The following is a 13,422-nucleotide window of genomic DNA, read 5'->3' as shown; positions in this document are numbered from 1 at the left end:
TTTTATTAACTCAATTGTAAAGAACCTACAAGACTCGTTCTTGTTGAATTCGTGTCTTGAAATAAATATTATAGGACTTGCTCTTGTTGGAATTCGATTCGTGTACAGTTCGTGTATGTAATAGGATTTACCTTCTTAAAACGATATAATATACGTTATCATAACCGAACATATAGATTTTACAAGGATATTTCATACAGATTTCCGAACGAAAAAGTTGGTGGTGTACTAGTTATCCTCTCATTTCAATTGGTATCAGAGTAGGAAAACACCGTAAAGACCTAATAAGTTTGTGTTTGCAGCGATATGAACCTATTGACATGAATTTGAGATTGTGTCAACCAAGTTCAATTCACGTACCACCAGGATTTGATAACACTAATTACTTATGGTGTAAAATAAGTATGCGTTCCTTTTTAGAAGCTCGTGATTCCAATAAATGGGTGAAAGATGTCAAAATTTATACTCGTCCAACAGTTTTTGTAAGCGGTGTAATTCCAAACGTATCTGACTACAATTCACTTGTTTTTTTTACTTAAGATAAGATAAGGAAAAATAAAACTTATTTTTTTTATCGCAGCCTTTTGTGTTATATCTTATTCATGCAAACTATCGAGTAAAGTAATCACATAAAATATTTTCTACCTTGTCAACTGATAGTGAGAGAATGAAATCTGGATAAATACCAATGCTTATTACTGGGAGAAAGATACAGGTTGAAACAAAAAAATTCTCGTGGTTCAGAATAATTAAAAAAAAAAACATTAAATGGCTTGTACCCATAAAACATCTGTCACGCCAAGGATATTGGTGATAATGAGGCAATTGAAATCAGTGCTGCAAGGAATAATTTTGATGGAATTAATACTATTATACATGCCATAATCCAAGATTTCCAACATCATGTAACTGCACGTGAAATTTCGAAAGAAGCTTGGGTATCTTGGAGACCATATTTGAAGGGAATACCGCTAAGAAAGAAGAAAGGACTTAAAACCTAGCATCTGAGTGGGGAAACCTTCATATGTATAATTATGAAACTGTTGATGAATTTAACCAAAAACACTCTCAAATAATTAAATCCTCATATTCGTCATGAAGAATTATTCCAGAAAAATGATAATGTGTAAATTTCTCAGGTCTCTACCATCAAGATACGAGTCCAAAAAACATATCATTGCAAAAGCAAATGATATTTTAACACTAAGAAAGCGTGATCTAGTTGGTAAACTAAAGATCTTTGATGATGAACATCAGTCCGAAAAAAAGTTAGATACTTCTTTTAAAATTGTAAACAGTACTAGTTCCTCTAAGGATAAAACTGGAACGTCGTAGACTAAGGATAGTACTCCACGAGAATCTTGAAAAATCTTAAAAAACGGTAAAAGGAGCTTTTCTAAAGATACGTCATATCCTTATCATTAGTCTCGTACTTGTGTTGATAGTTCAATGCTTCAATTGTCGTGGATTCGGAATTTATCATTTGTATACCCTAGTTGAGACTGCAGAGAACCAACATATACTGCAACTCTTGATGATATGCCTGGTGATTATTACAAGACTGTAAGACATACGAGTTTGTCTATGCCACTAAAAATCTTATCAGGACGCAAATTCTGAGTCTGACAAAGAAATGTTCCATATAGATCCAGTTGCTAATAATTTTATTAAGTAATCTCATCAGAAACTTTTTGAATCTAAAAGCTTCTTATTCAGTAAGAAATTTCAATATGAGAGACTTTGTAGTTAGAACAAAAACTTGCAAAAGAAACTTGATTTTATTGTTACAAGCGATTATCGCAAACAAATACGAAGTCTTTAAAGAAGAAATCTCAGAAGGCCGTGATCGGGAGAAGGTATGTGAAGGACTGGAAAATAACTCCTAGCGCACAGGCCATAACTCCCCCGATAAGCCACTCTGATGCTACTAACCGGGCCTTAAAAATAGGCAAATGCACTTCCATATGCCCTTGCAAGCAAGCTCGTAGATCATGTTGCATCTAACTTAGTTTCCACACTGTTCCAACTTACCCTTGTTCTGCGAAGGGTTTAAAGCCATAGAGGCTATGGATGATACATCTTGCATGCATCACTGGACTTAGAGTCCTTCTTAGGCTTATGCAAGCTGTGTTAACTTGCATTTTGATGTAGCTTACTTTTCTGGCCATGCCCAATGCGCCACTGGTACATGGCTACGTCATACGCCTTGATAGGAAGTATGAGCATCCCTGGAATGGAATACAACTAGCCTCATCAAGTGTGGCCACACTCATCTCTTGTCGCAATACCAAGCCAGATGATATGAGAGGACAATATGACACAATCATCTCGCAATTAGATGATATGAGCGACATAGTGCTGGATTGACAATACTCCAACTCATTGCGGCTGCCTACGTACCCTTCCCTACTCTAAAGTGATCAAGCACAGACCGTAGTTCATCCACGAAGGGACATCAACTTAAGCCAACTCGTTTGCAAGGCTGTGGCCAAGCAATAATGGTAATGACCTAGTCCATGTAGGTCGTTCCGTCAAAATGTACAAAGGTTGTGCATCACTGAGTCTGCGACATGACATAGTAATTCCCATGCTTAATATGCTATATTGAAATGGATACGTTGCTATAAATGAATCCTAAGCATGATTCATGCTATTCTGGCTAAGCTATGAAGCTTACTTGGCGCATAGTCCGTATATGCACCTCCAACCAACTACCCATCCCTATATATGTTTACTTGACATTTATACAACTTAGAAAAAGGGAGTGGATTGACATTCACCAAGTACCATTTTTGAGGTACTTGCTTCACTATTCATGGTCGTTGCCATGTATTTCCTGAATAACCGAAAATGATTGTTGAGTTTCTATTTTTGACCATAGGCTAACTGCATTATTGCGCAACATTCACTCGGCCATCCTGTTCTGGCCTGTTGCACAATTGTTGTGAAATATTGGCTATAGGATAATATCCTCCATAACGCACGGTGGTTGCGCTGGAACACCCAAGGCCATCTACCCAACTAGCCTACTGCACCATTTGATGCGAGATTTGGCCTTTGGACAGTATAGCCTACCCAATATGACATAATGCGTCATTATTGGCTCTAGGCGAATGTAGCTTCCTTTTGGTGCCATATTGTCCTTGGCCAATATGCCCAAGATAATGTGTCACTCTTGGCGCAATATTGGTCTTTGGCCAAATTCCTCTTAATACGTAATGGAAGCTTTGGATGAAGCTTCATCCCAGGCCATGTCGCATCACTTAGCATACGCCATGCTAAAAAAACGGGGTGTTACAAGGTACTTCAAGCAAAATTACATAATATGAAGAACATTGAAATGAACTTGGTATTTTATTCAGAGAAAGAAGATCTCAACGTTCAGTTTCAATCACCTAATAATGACCTAGTTGATGCACTTGATAAGATCAAAAGGTTCGAAGAATAAAATATGAGCTTAAAAGAAAGCAATTGAATCTCAATAATAACTCAGATGAATTAACCTCGGTATTAGGAGCATGTAAAAATCATTGTGATACGTGAGGATTGGGCTATTAAGGAATAAATACTCCTACTACTTGCAAAGAGATGAAATTTGGCAAGGCTAATGATTCTTCTCAACCAATGACACAAAAGTGAAGTATCTCCACCACCTGCTAATGACGAAAAGAAAAAATTCTATCAAGATACATACACATCCAGGTAACAATAAGCTTCACTTTTCTCAATCTACTAAGAACTTTACTGTGGAAAATCAGGTCACTTTTAAAGGGGATGCATATTTCGTAAAAGGCATAAAGTTATATATGCTTCCGTTCATAAGATGACAACATCTGATGCTCCTGATTGGAGAAAAATTAATTTGTATAATATCAGTGTTTCCAGCATTCCCCCAAGGAAGTTTTGAAACGATGTTAGGGAGAAATAAAAATCAGTTGCTCCTAAAGCCACTCAAAAATGAGTACTAGAAAATACCAATAAAGCGACAATTTTCAATAAGAAGGATCTCTCAGAAAAGAGCACGGCAAAGGTCAACATCTTAATGGCGTACGAAAAAGTCGTTGAAAGTTTCAAGGAAGTTGTAAAAGTCATAGAAATATTAAGTGACTTTATCTCAACTACCTGTGGTGAACTAATTGATATTCACCCCAACAAAACTTGACTCTATAGAAAGTGCATCCCCGCCAAGAAAGGCGCGTGTATGAAACATAGTGAGGAAGGCACAAGTACTAGAGTGCACATATTATATTGGGTAAGATGTTGAATATCCGGTAAAGTTGTAGGGTTCATATCTGTATTCTTCTAAAAATGTATGCATATAAATTTGATCAAGTTTTATGATTCTTTTATATACTTGATGCCATGATCTATTAGTACCAAAAACATTTTTTTTGCGCTCTTATGTTTCGCTAAGTGATTTGGTGGAAATCCGAAAATCATCATGATTATTTTTGAAACATATACTTGAAGTTAATATCCAATATTTCTGAAGACAATAATTTACATCTATTTTACATGTTGATTCATTGCTCCATAGAAATGAATCATGGCAACAGATTATGTGACCTTCTTGTGTTATGACCAAAGTAGTCGAAATCGTTCCTCGTTCCTACTCGGTTGGGGAGCTTGGAGCGAGGAGCAATAAGATCGGACTTGGAAATCACCAAAACTCGGTCTAATAACCGGAATCTATTTATTAATAACTTATATATCGCTTCTCATAAGTCATGATTTTTACATAATTAAAATTAAAACTTTAACACTATCATGTTATTAAGTGTATAATATTGTTATATTCAACGTATTTATCATGTATTTAGAGGTTTTTCTATTTTATAACTCTCGTGCAAGGCCAACTCGGAAAAATTGTTAACTCGTTTTGCTCAAAAATCGGTCCAAGCCGGCGAAATCGGACGCCTTAATCGCTAAAAATCGGAAATGGCTTGGAATCGGAAATCGCCTCGGTCATATACCCTGTAGCGATTACTCGGTGAGTACTCGGCCTTGGAGAGCGATTTTAACTACACTGGTTATGACTGTAAATCTCCGAAGTGGTTACCTAATTGTCTTATATGCACCTATAAATTGACAAGAGTCAATATATTTATCATCGACTCAAAGTGTTACCATATTGCTAATAGTGATTCCAAACTGTAAGGAGCCGATGTGGGTATCAACACTTCTTATGTTCTCATGTCGAGTTACCCCTGCCTATCTGACTCCTAAGCAATAGATGAGAACAAAATCCACGGGAGTTTATACATAATAATCTAAGAAGGATATGTTCTATATAATCTATCTAATCATAATGATGGTATTTAAACTTAGACAAATATTTCTGGGTAGAACTCTTAAGACATGGTACTCATACATATTACATATACATCATTAACCATTAGTTAAGATCTAATGGATCAAAGGTGAAGTGTTTATGATAGACAAACTAATGTGGATAATGCTCCATATACCTTGAGTACGATTCATCTTTACCTAACTTGATTTATGCTGAAGTTCTTAAAATATACATGTTAGAAGAAATAAACAAAGTCGATGACTTTTGCTCTTTGGTAAATACAACAAAGAAGAAATTTCGAGTTCAATCTTAACTTTGTTATACTATCGAAACATGATTCAATCAATGGATATTTATGGATCCTTACAAACACTCATCCATAGATTGTTTTTGTATTAAAGGTCAATCCTACTCCATCAGTACCAGCCAATAGGAAACATAGGGGAAGAAGCACTACACATAGGAATCAACAACAAAAACTTTATTATAAATTATCCCTTTCCTTATCGGGATCGAAACTAACAAGATTGGTTAGGACAACAAACATTCATCTCGTTTGTACTTTGGGTACCTATATAATATAACCATCAAAGATTGTTGAAGTGACTAATTCCTGGAAATAGAGGCGTTGAGGACAAATTTTTTTTTAAGTAACCTTTTTTATCTAGTAACAACACGATAAGTGTTAAGAAAATAACTCTTGCAGGAAAGCCGACTAGAGATTTCTTGTAAAACCACTAGTCAGCGGAGTCAGGCCAAATGGGTTTGCAAACTTTCCAGTTCGCAAAGTCAGGTCATAGGGGTTTGTAAACCTAGTCCCATTCCCGAACTCAATTATAAAGGGTTTGCAAACCTATATGGTCCGCGAAATTCAGACTCACAAGGTAATATAAACGAGTATGTTCACCTTGCGCCAAACAGTTCTATTTCTCTCATAATTCAATTTGATACATCCCAACAGCTATAGACAGTATGCATCGTTGCTTGGGAAATTTGCAAATGATCATCTGGAAATTAATTGTGCTAAACCTATCCAGCTCCTGATGAAAAAAGTTCAGGAACTATTTTTATAACTATGTTCCATTTTTCTATAGCTCTCTTAGACACTTCTAAGACAACTTCATTCACAAAATCACTTTGTGCTTGTGGATTGTTGTTTGAGTCTTTAGTGTTAGTGAACACCACTGTTTCGTGATCGTTCACAACTTTTTTGGTTCATATGTGAACTCATGATGCACGGTCCTTAATGACTTGCATATATATAATATGCGCATCTTCTTGTTTGTCAAGAAAATATTTTCATAATTCCTAATGGAAAAGGTTAATTCTTCCTCGAAGAGTAAATCAAATATTATTTTTTACAAGTTTGTATCTTAGAAAAGATGGTTGTAATGCTTGATTTTTCATAATTACCTATTGTGTATTGATTGATTACCATGAGAAAGTGACAAATTGATTAGGAACACGGTCATATGAGAAACTTATAGTAATTGATTCTTATATCATACATCCTTGTGCGATTGCTAAAACCCAATATAAAATTTGAGAAAGGTCTTTTTTGTTATTCTATTTGAGAATGACAACAAATGGGAGGGATCTTGTTTGCTCGTCCTTAATTATTATATATTTGGGGAGTGCGGCTGTGGAATTACTGGAGATGACTATACCTTTATCTATCCTTGATGAAGATGTCAAGTTGCGAAACTTAGTGGAATCTTCTTAAAAAGTTGGGGTGTTATCTTTAGTTTTGATAACTCTTTTGTGTATCTTATTAAGATCCCTTTTCTTTCACCTTTACCAATTTTTTTGACGAGGGGGGGGGGATTATTTAATAGTATTCTACTATAACATTTGGCTTCTCTGAGCATTATGTAAGGGGGATTAATTTTCAAGTTCTAGGTTACCTATTAAGCAAAAAGAGACAAGTAAGGACTAATGGGGAAAATATATCATCGTATTATTGTTTAAAATTTTTGGTACAACGGACTTTGTAATAGACGCTTTGGCATAACAACTTGACAAGATTGATTACTGAGTATTCTCAGAAGATGCTACTATGATACGGATCTCCAACAAGTACAGAATGATCACATACAGAATTGAAAGCATTGAAGATTCAAGAAATCAAGAAGAATAATGAAATTAGAGCATAATGTCTTTAAAATATAAAATGGTTTTGTCAGTAAAATATAAAAAGGGGGAGATTCTTAGAGAATTACTCGATTGAACCCACTGAGTTTGGTATGTCAAGATAGTTATCAAATTTAGATGACAAAATGTTATCTTGATTTCATCTCCTAAAGTCAGTTTCAGACTAGATTAGGTTTAAGAAGTAAAGCATAAAATTAAAGTTATCCTTGAATATTTTATATTGAAAACTCACAAACACATTTATGGATAACTTCATTAAAGGTTAGTAACAAATACTTGATTCTCTAGTTTATTCTAGATCTTTATCTATCAAAACGCTCACTCCATGAGACAATTCCCATGATGGTAAACATACGTTTATGTATACACTCAAGGATATTTGATCCTAAGACTTTAGTGAGAATGAACTTTGTCCCTATAAAGACTTCTTATTGTAGTGAATGAAATTATAAGCCCAATGAGCCAAGATTTACTCACTCCGAGTTATAACGAAGAAGTTATGGGTGATTTATTAAAGCAACACACATGATGTGTGGCTAATTTTGATTTCGTGAATAGGAAATTGAACATGAACTTTATCAACAGTTTGCGAATTGAAACCGCAGATACGTGACTAAAGGTCTATTTTAGTCACGTACTTGGTGTTTCCTTTCCTAGACAAGTTAGCTTTATGTCCAGGCAACCTAGCCTTGATCATTCACTATAAGTAGAGGTTTCATGTGACCGCACGAACCATCCTATGGAAAATTGTTTCTGAGTTGCAAAAAAAAAATATCCACATCTTTGTTCTTCACGAACAAGAGTGAGATTTTGACGACTTTAATTGGGGATCGTAAAGCACAGTTGATCTATCTTCCTTGATAGTTACAGAACATCTAGGTGTTTTTATAAACCCTATATTTTATAGAGCTACCTCTAAATTAATTCTGGATGATCTTATGATGGAGAATCAGTTAGGTTATTAAACATGTAAACCTTAATTCGTGAGTAGCATCTTCTAACATTCTGCTAGAAGATTTAGATAGGTATCTTCTAAAGAAAATTGGCATTCTGCTAGAAGATTTACAAGAGAATTTCTGTGTTATGCTAGGAGTTTTAAAATTGCACGAATATGATTGAAGAAGGTATTACATCTAGTCTGAAATATGGTAGTAGGTAATTGGTGTAACTACTTAAATCAATATATTCAATCTGAACTAGGTCTCGGGATTCTTTTACAAGATTGTAGTTTCCTTGTTAACAAAATTTCTGGTGTCTTTGTTATTTCTTTTCCACATTATATTTAAAATATTACATGGTGTACGTAATGAAACCTAGATTGTATTAACTCAACTGTAACGAACCTACAAGACTCGTTCTTGTTGAATTCGGGTCTTGAAAATATATATTACAAGGCTTGTTCTTGTTGGAGTTCGATTCGTATACAATTTGTATATATACTAGATTTACCTTTTTAAAAAAATCTTATATACAGTTTCGTATCCAAACATATAGATTGCACAAAGATTGTCCATATAGATCCCCGAACGAAAAAGTTGGTGGTGTACTAGTTACCCTCTCCTTTTTAGTATAGTCAATACCAAGTAGATTACAAATCGGAATTGGAATTTTGAGAAAACTCCTGAACTCAAAGAAGTCGATTGCCTTTGTAAGACAAAGAGAATAGAGAACCTGTCTATGTGACAGAATTAAAGGTGTCTCACTGTAACCATTTTGGTGAAAGGTTTAAGTAACTCTCTCGAATGCATATACCTTGGTGACAATGTAAAGTCTGTTTGTGAACCAACATTTTTGTGGAAATTTGATACCGTGAAACAAGAATTAGAAGATCAATTCTTATCTAGCATAAAGCTTATGGAAAGACTGAAGAAGGGAACGTATGTTAAGGAAAAACCGATACACCGCGGTCTTGCATTTGCAAAGAGTTCCTTTGATGCTAAATGCGCACAAGTAGTGTGAATACACCTGGTTTGTAAGAGTGGGATCAATTTTCTAGAACTGGGATGTCCGAAACACATGCATTTGATTATAACCACAACGGAGGTTCTTGTCGACTGCAAATCAACAATTGTTGCTACTAATATGATTTTGGAGAAGCGAAAAGACAAGAGAAACTAGATGTGCATGGGAAGTAAAAGGAGTTCCACATTTTAAAAAGAATGGTATATTTAAGTAGGTATTCTTTCTTCAAGGAACGTAGGCAATAAGTGCCACATTTGCAAGCATCATTTAGCCTTGTTCGCAACTGTCCAAGTAAGGGGAAGTTGTCTGTAATAGTTATTGATTAATATTACTTTACAGAGCATTATGATGATGCTCATAATAACCGAGTTATTCTAATCCAGTTTGTCCAACAATGTTGCACATGATAATATCATACTTATATAAATATTGACATGGAGAAAGAAGACAAAGTAACGATGATGCATTTCAGTGGCATGATGCCATTCTTGATAAGAAATCTTCATGAAAGCTAAAGCAACATTAATGACGCATTTTAAGTAGTGTTCGTTTAAGTGTAAATTATATTTATTCCATTATGAGAGGAGCATAATAACGTTGATAATTAAAACAATGGATGTGGCAAAGTAAATTATAATATTTGAGACAGTAGATGTTGTCTCGTTTCCTTGTTTGTTGCTTAGTTACGAAGACGGAGTCAGTATTGAAAGGCGTGTCGGGTCTTACAAGTTTGTAATCAGTTAGTGCAAATATTTGCTTATCATTTGAGTATACTTTCAGTTTTGGGGATCTTGTTGTTAGGAAAGAAGTCTCTCTATATAAGGTAGTAGTAAATAAGGGCATTCGAGTTGAAAGTTTTTATCTCTTGTCACTCGAAGTAAAAATAGTTCAAGCGGGAAGATGCGACATAGCATATTAAGCCAAAATATGAAATGGAAGACGCTGAAAATATGAGGAGCAAAACAGTTGGTTGCGTAGAAGAGTTTGATATTAAGAGTTGCAAATAAGTGCGACAACATATTAACGGTGGTGACATGGAATAATGCAGCAATAATGTAGAAGTAATCCAATCAAGAGAATAAGTTAAGATTGACTCAGGGCTTGGAAGAACATGTTATTTTTCCAATATATTAAAGTGTAGAAGTTTGAAAAAGTAAGTGAGGCTTGTTGGTACCGAAGGCGCTTCAATAGGATATGTATGAATAAACTGGGAGGTCCCAGATGACCTAAGTCATGACTGTATAAAGGTAATTCATTTCAATCACGGTGTTGCGGAAAAGCAAACAAAGAATATTAATAGCGAAGTTTTGGTTCTTTGGCGTGCAAGACTAATATCAATGCAAGTCTAAGAAGGTGGATTATACCATAAGATAGAAGAAGACCAAGTCTAATGTAAGTCTGGAATTGTTGCTAAGTGCATCAAAAGTTGAAAATTGTAGGCCATAGACTGTGATGCGTATCATGGTTATTTGGAATCATAGATTGTGTGTTAAAGCATTGCTCGGTCGAACTCGCATGCGTTGCTATCTCAAGCATGTTTGTCAATATTAGTGATCAAAACTATAAATGTTGATTACTAGCCTATTAGAGCTAAGGTCTTGGATTAGGATATAAAGTGTAGTTGAGCTCAAGACTCCATGGCAATCATCATATAAGACGAAGGACTACTCAAGGAACTGGTGGATCTTCATCGACTAAAAGGTATGTGGAGACTTGAACTTATCTGTCACTCAAAAGTCTATTTACTCTATCTCCTATTCTTGAGACAAAAGTCGTTTTGATATATAGATTTTCATTATACACATTTGCTATTTCGAGCGGAGTTTATCTCGCCTATCTATTTCTCGAAATGTGTGTTAGTAAGCTTTCGCTTTAGCCGAATTCATCTTTACCTAGTGAAGAAATTCATGTTATGTTTCAATCACTTTGAAAATTGCTCTGACGAAAAATGGTTTGTGAATAACGGTTATATCCGTCCTCTGATAATGTTTCAATGATTGAAATGAGAGTTTAGATTACATAACCATTGGTAGGATATAAGCATTGTTGTGGAAACACATATATGCATAAGTTCTTATTCCTTGAACCAAAGTTTGCGAACTTTGTTGATCAAGAGAAATGAAAATGGAAGTGGCGTGAGCCAAGTCCGCGAACTTGCGGAACTTCTCGGCCCGAGAATTTCTGCTGGAGTTTTGAACTCCTTCCATGAGCTTAAGTCCGCGAACCCAGTCCGCGAACTTGAGCAAGTTATATCTAAAACCGGTTGTTCTTGAACTCATGTTTATTTAAACTAAGGAATGCTTTTGCAAACCATGGCTATAAAGTTCATGAACCGATTCGAGTGAATCAAACCGTTTTTGCTTCGATTGTGTCTTGTGTAGTTACATAAGATCTAAGCAATTGAACAACTCTCTAACTAGTTCATTTGAGTCATTTGAACTAGTTATGGTGAAGAAGAATATGGTTGATACGAAAGTAATCATATGGCTAACCATTTGGCTAACTATTGTTGAACCAACAAATGTTAATGTTTGGGAACGTTCGTTAACCCAAAATTGGACATTTCATTTGTGTGTAACAAGCTAAGTTTTCGATCCAACGGTTGAGAAATATTAGCTTGAATCTAATCAGGTTTTCATCTAACGGTGAATATTGAATACTTTGTTACTAAGCTAACATTGATTGCAAACCTTGATTTGAAAGTGTATATAAGGGAGAACTCTAGCAACTGGGAAACTTAATCCCCACACCTTACGTGTGATACTAGTTGCATAGCTAGAGTCGATTCTCCTTTAATCTTTGGTTTCTTCTTCTAAACTAGGTTAACGACTTAAAGACTTCATTGGGATTGTGAAGCCAGACTGATACTACTTTTCTTGTAGTTGTATGATATGATCTTGCTTTTTTCTATCGTACGAGTACAATTGTAATAATTGGCTTGAGATTGATATCTCCGATATGCAAGATAGAAAAGTAATCACAAACAAACTTCGTCTCATCGTTTTTGATTCCGCAATATATTTTTTCGTTGCGTCAATTAAGATTATTGTGAGGTGATTGATAATACTAAGCTGTTCTTCGGGAATATAAGTCTGGTATTATTGATTGGTTCCTGTTCACCTTGATTTATCAAAACACAGAACAAAACCCGTAGGTATATTCATGGGAGACGGATTTATCTATTGTCGTAGACTTTTCTGTGTGATACAGATTTGTTTATTAAAGTCTTCGACTTTGGGTCGTAGCAACTCTTAGTTGTGGGTGAGATCAGCTAAGGGAATCAAGTGCGCAATATCCTGCTGGGATCAGAGGCGTAGGAGCATAACTGTACCTTGGATCAGTGTGAGATTGATTGGGGTTTAACTACAGTCCAGACCGAAGTTAGTTTGGAGTAGGATAGTGTCTGTAGCGGCTTAATACAGTGTGTGTTCAATCTGGACTAGGTCCCGGGGTTTTTCTGCATTTGCGGTTTCCTCGTTAACAAAATCCCGGTGTCTGTGTTATTTATATTCCGCATTATATTTGTTTATATAATTGAAATAATACAAGTTGTGCGTTGTTCAATCAATTAGAATATCCGACCTTTTGGTTGTTGATTTAAATTGATTGACACTTGGATATTGGTCTCTGGTACCATCCAAGTTATCTCTCTAGTATTTGATAAAGACTCGCAGATTTCTATTTGCTTGAATATATATCAAATCGAGAGATTGCGATATAAACTCTTTGATATACTTTTATCTAGATTGAGTCTGACTGTCTAGTTAATTCTCTAGAAAGTATATTGGAGTTTTTCCATACATATTGCTAAGCGAAATATTGGGTGTGGTTGTTAGACCCCCGCTTTTTCAGTGTGTCCATTAGGCACGACATGATTGATGGCTTAACATGAATGTAGAGGATGACCAAGTATTACACAATTTTGTTGGTTGCATGGATGCAACAAAATCTGGAGGGTGAAGGAAAAAAAAAGATTATGCCAACGATCAGTTTAATCAGTTGGGAAGAGTCATTAC

Source organism: Papaver somniferum, chromosome 5 (assembly GCF_003573695.1).
Source record: "Papaver somniferum cultivar HN1 chromosome 5, ASM357369v1, whole genome shotgun sequence".
Lineage (NCBI taxonomy): Eukaryota > Viridiplantae > Streptophyta > Magnoliopsida > Ranunculales > Papaveraceae > Papaver > Papaver somniferum.
The sequence above is the reverse complement of the archived record's forward strand: the minus strand, read 5'-3'. Positions refer to the sequence as shown.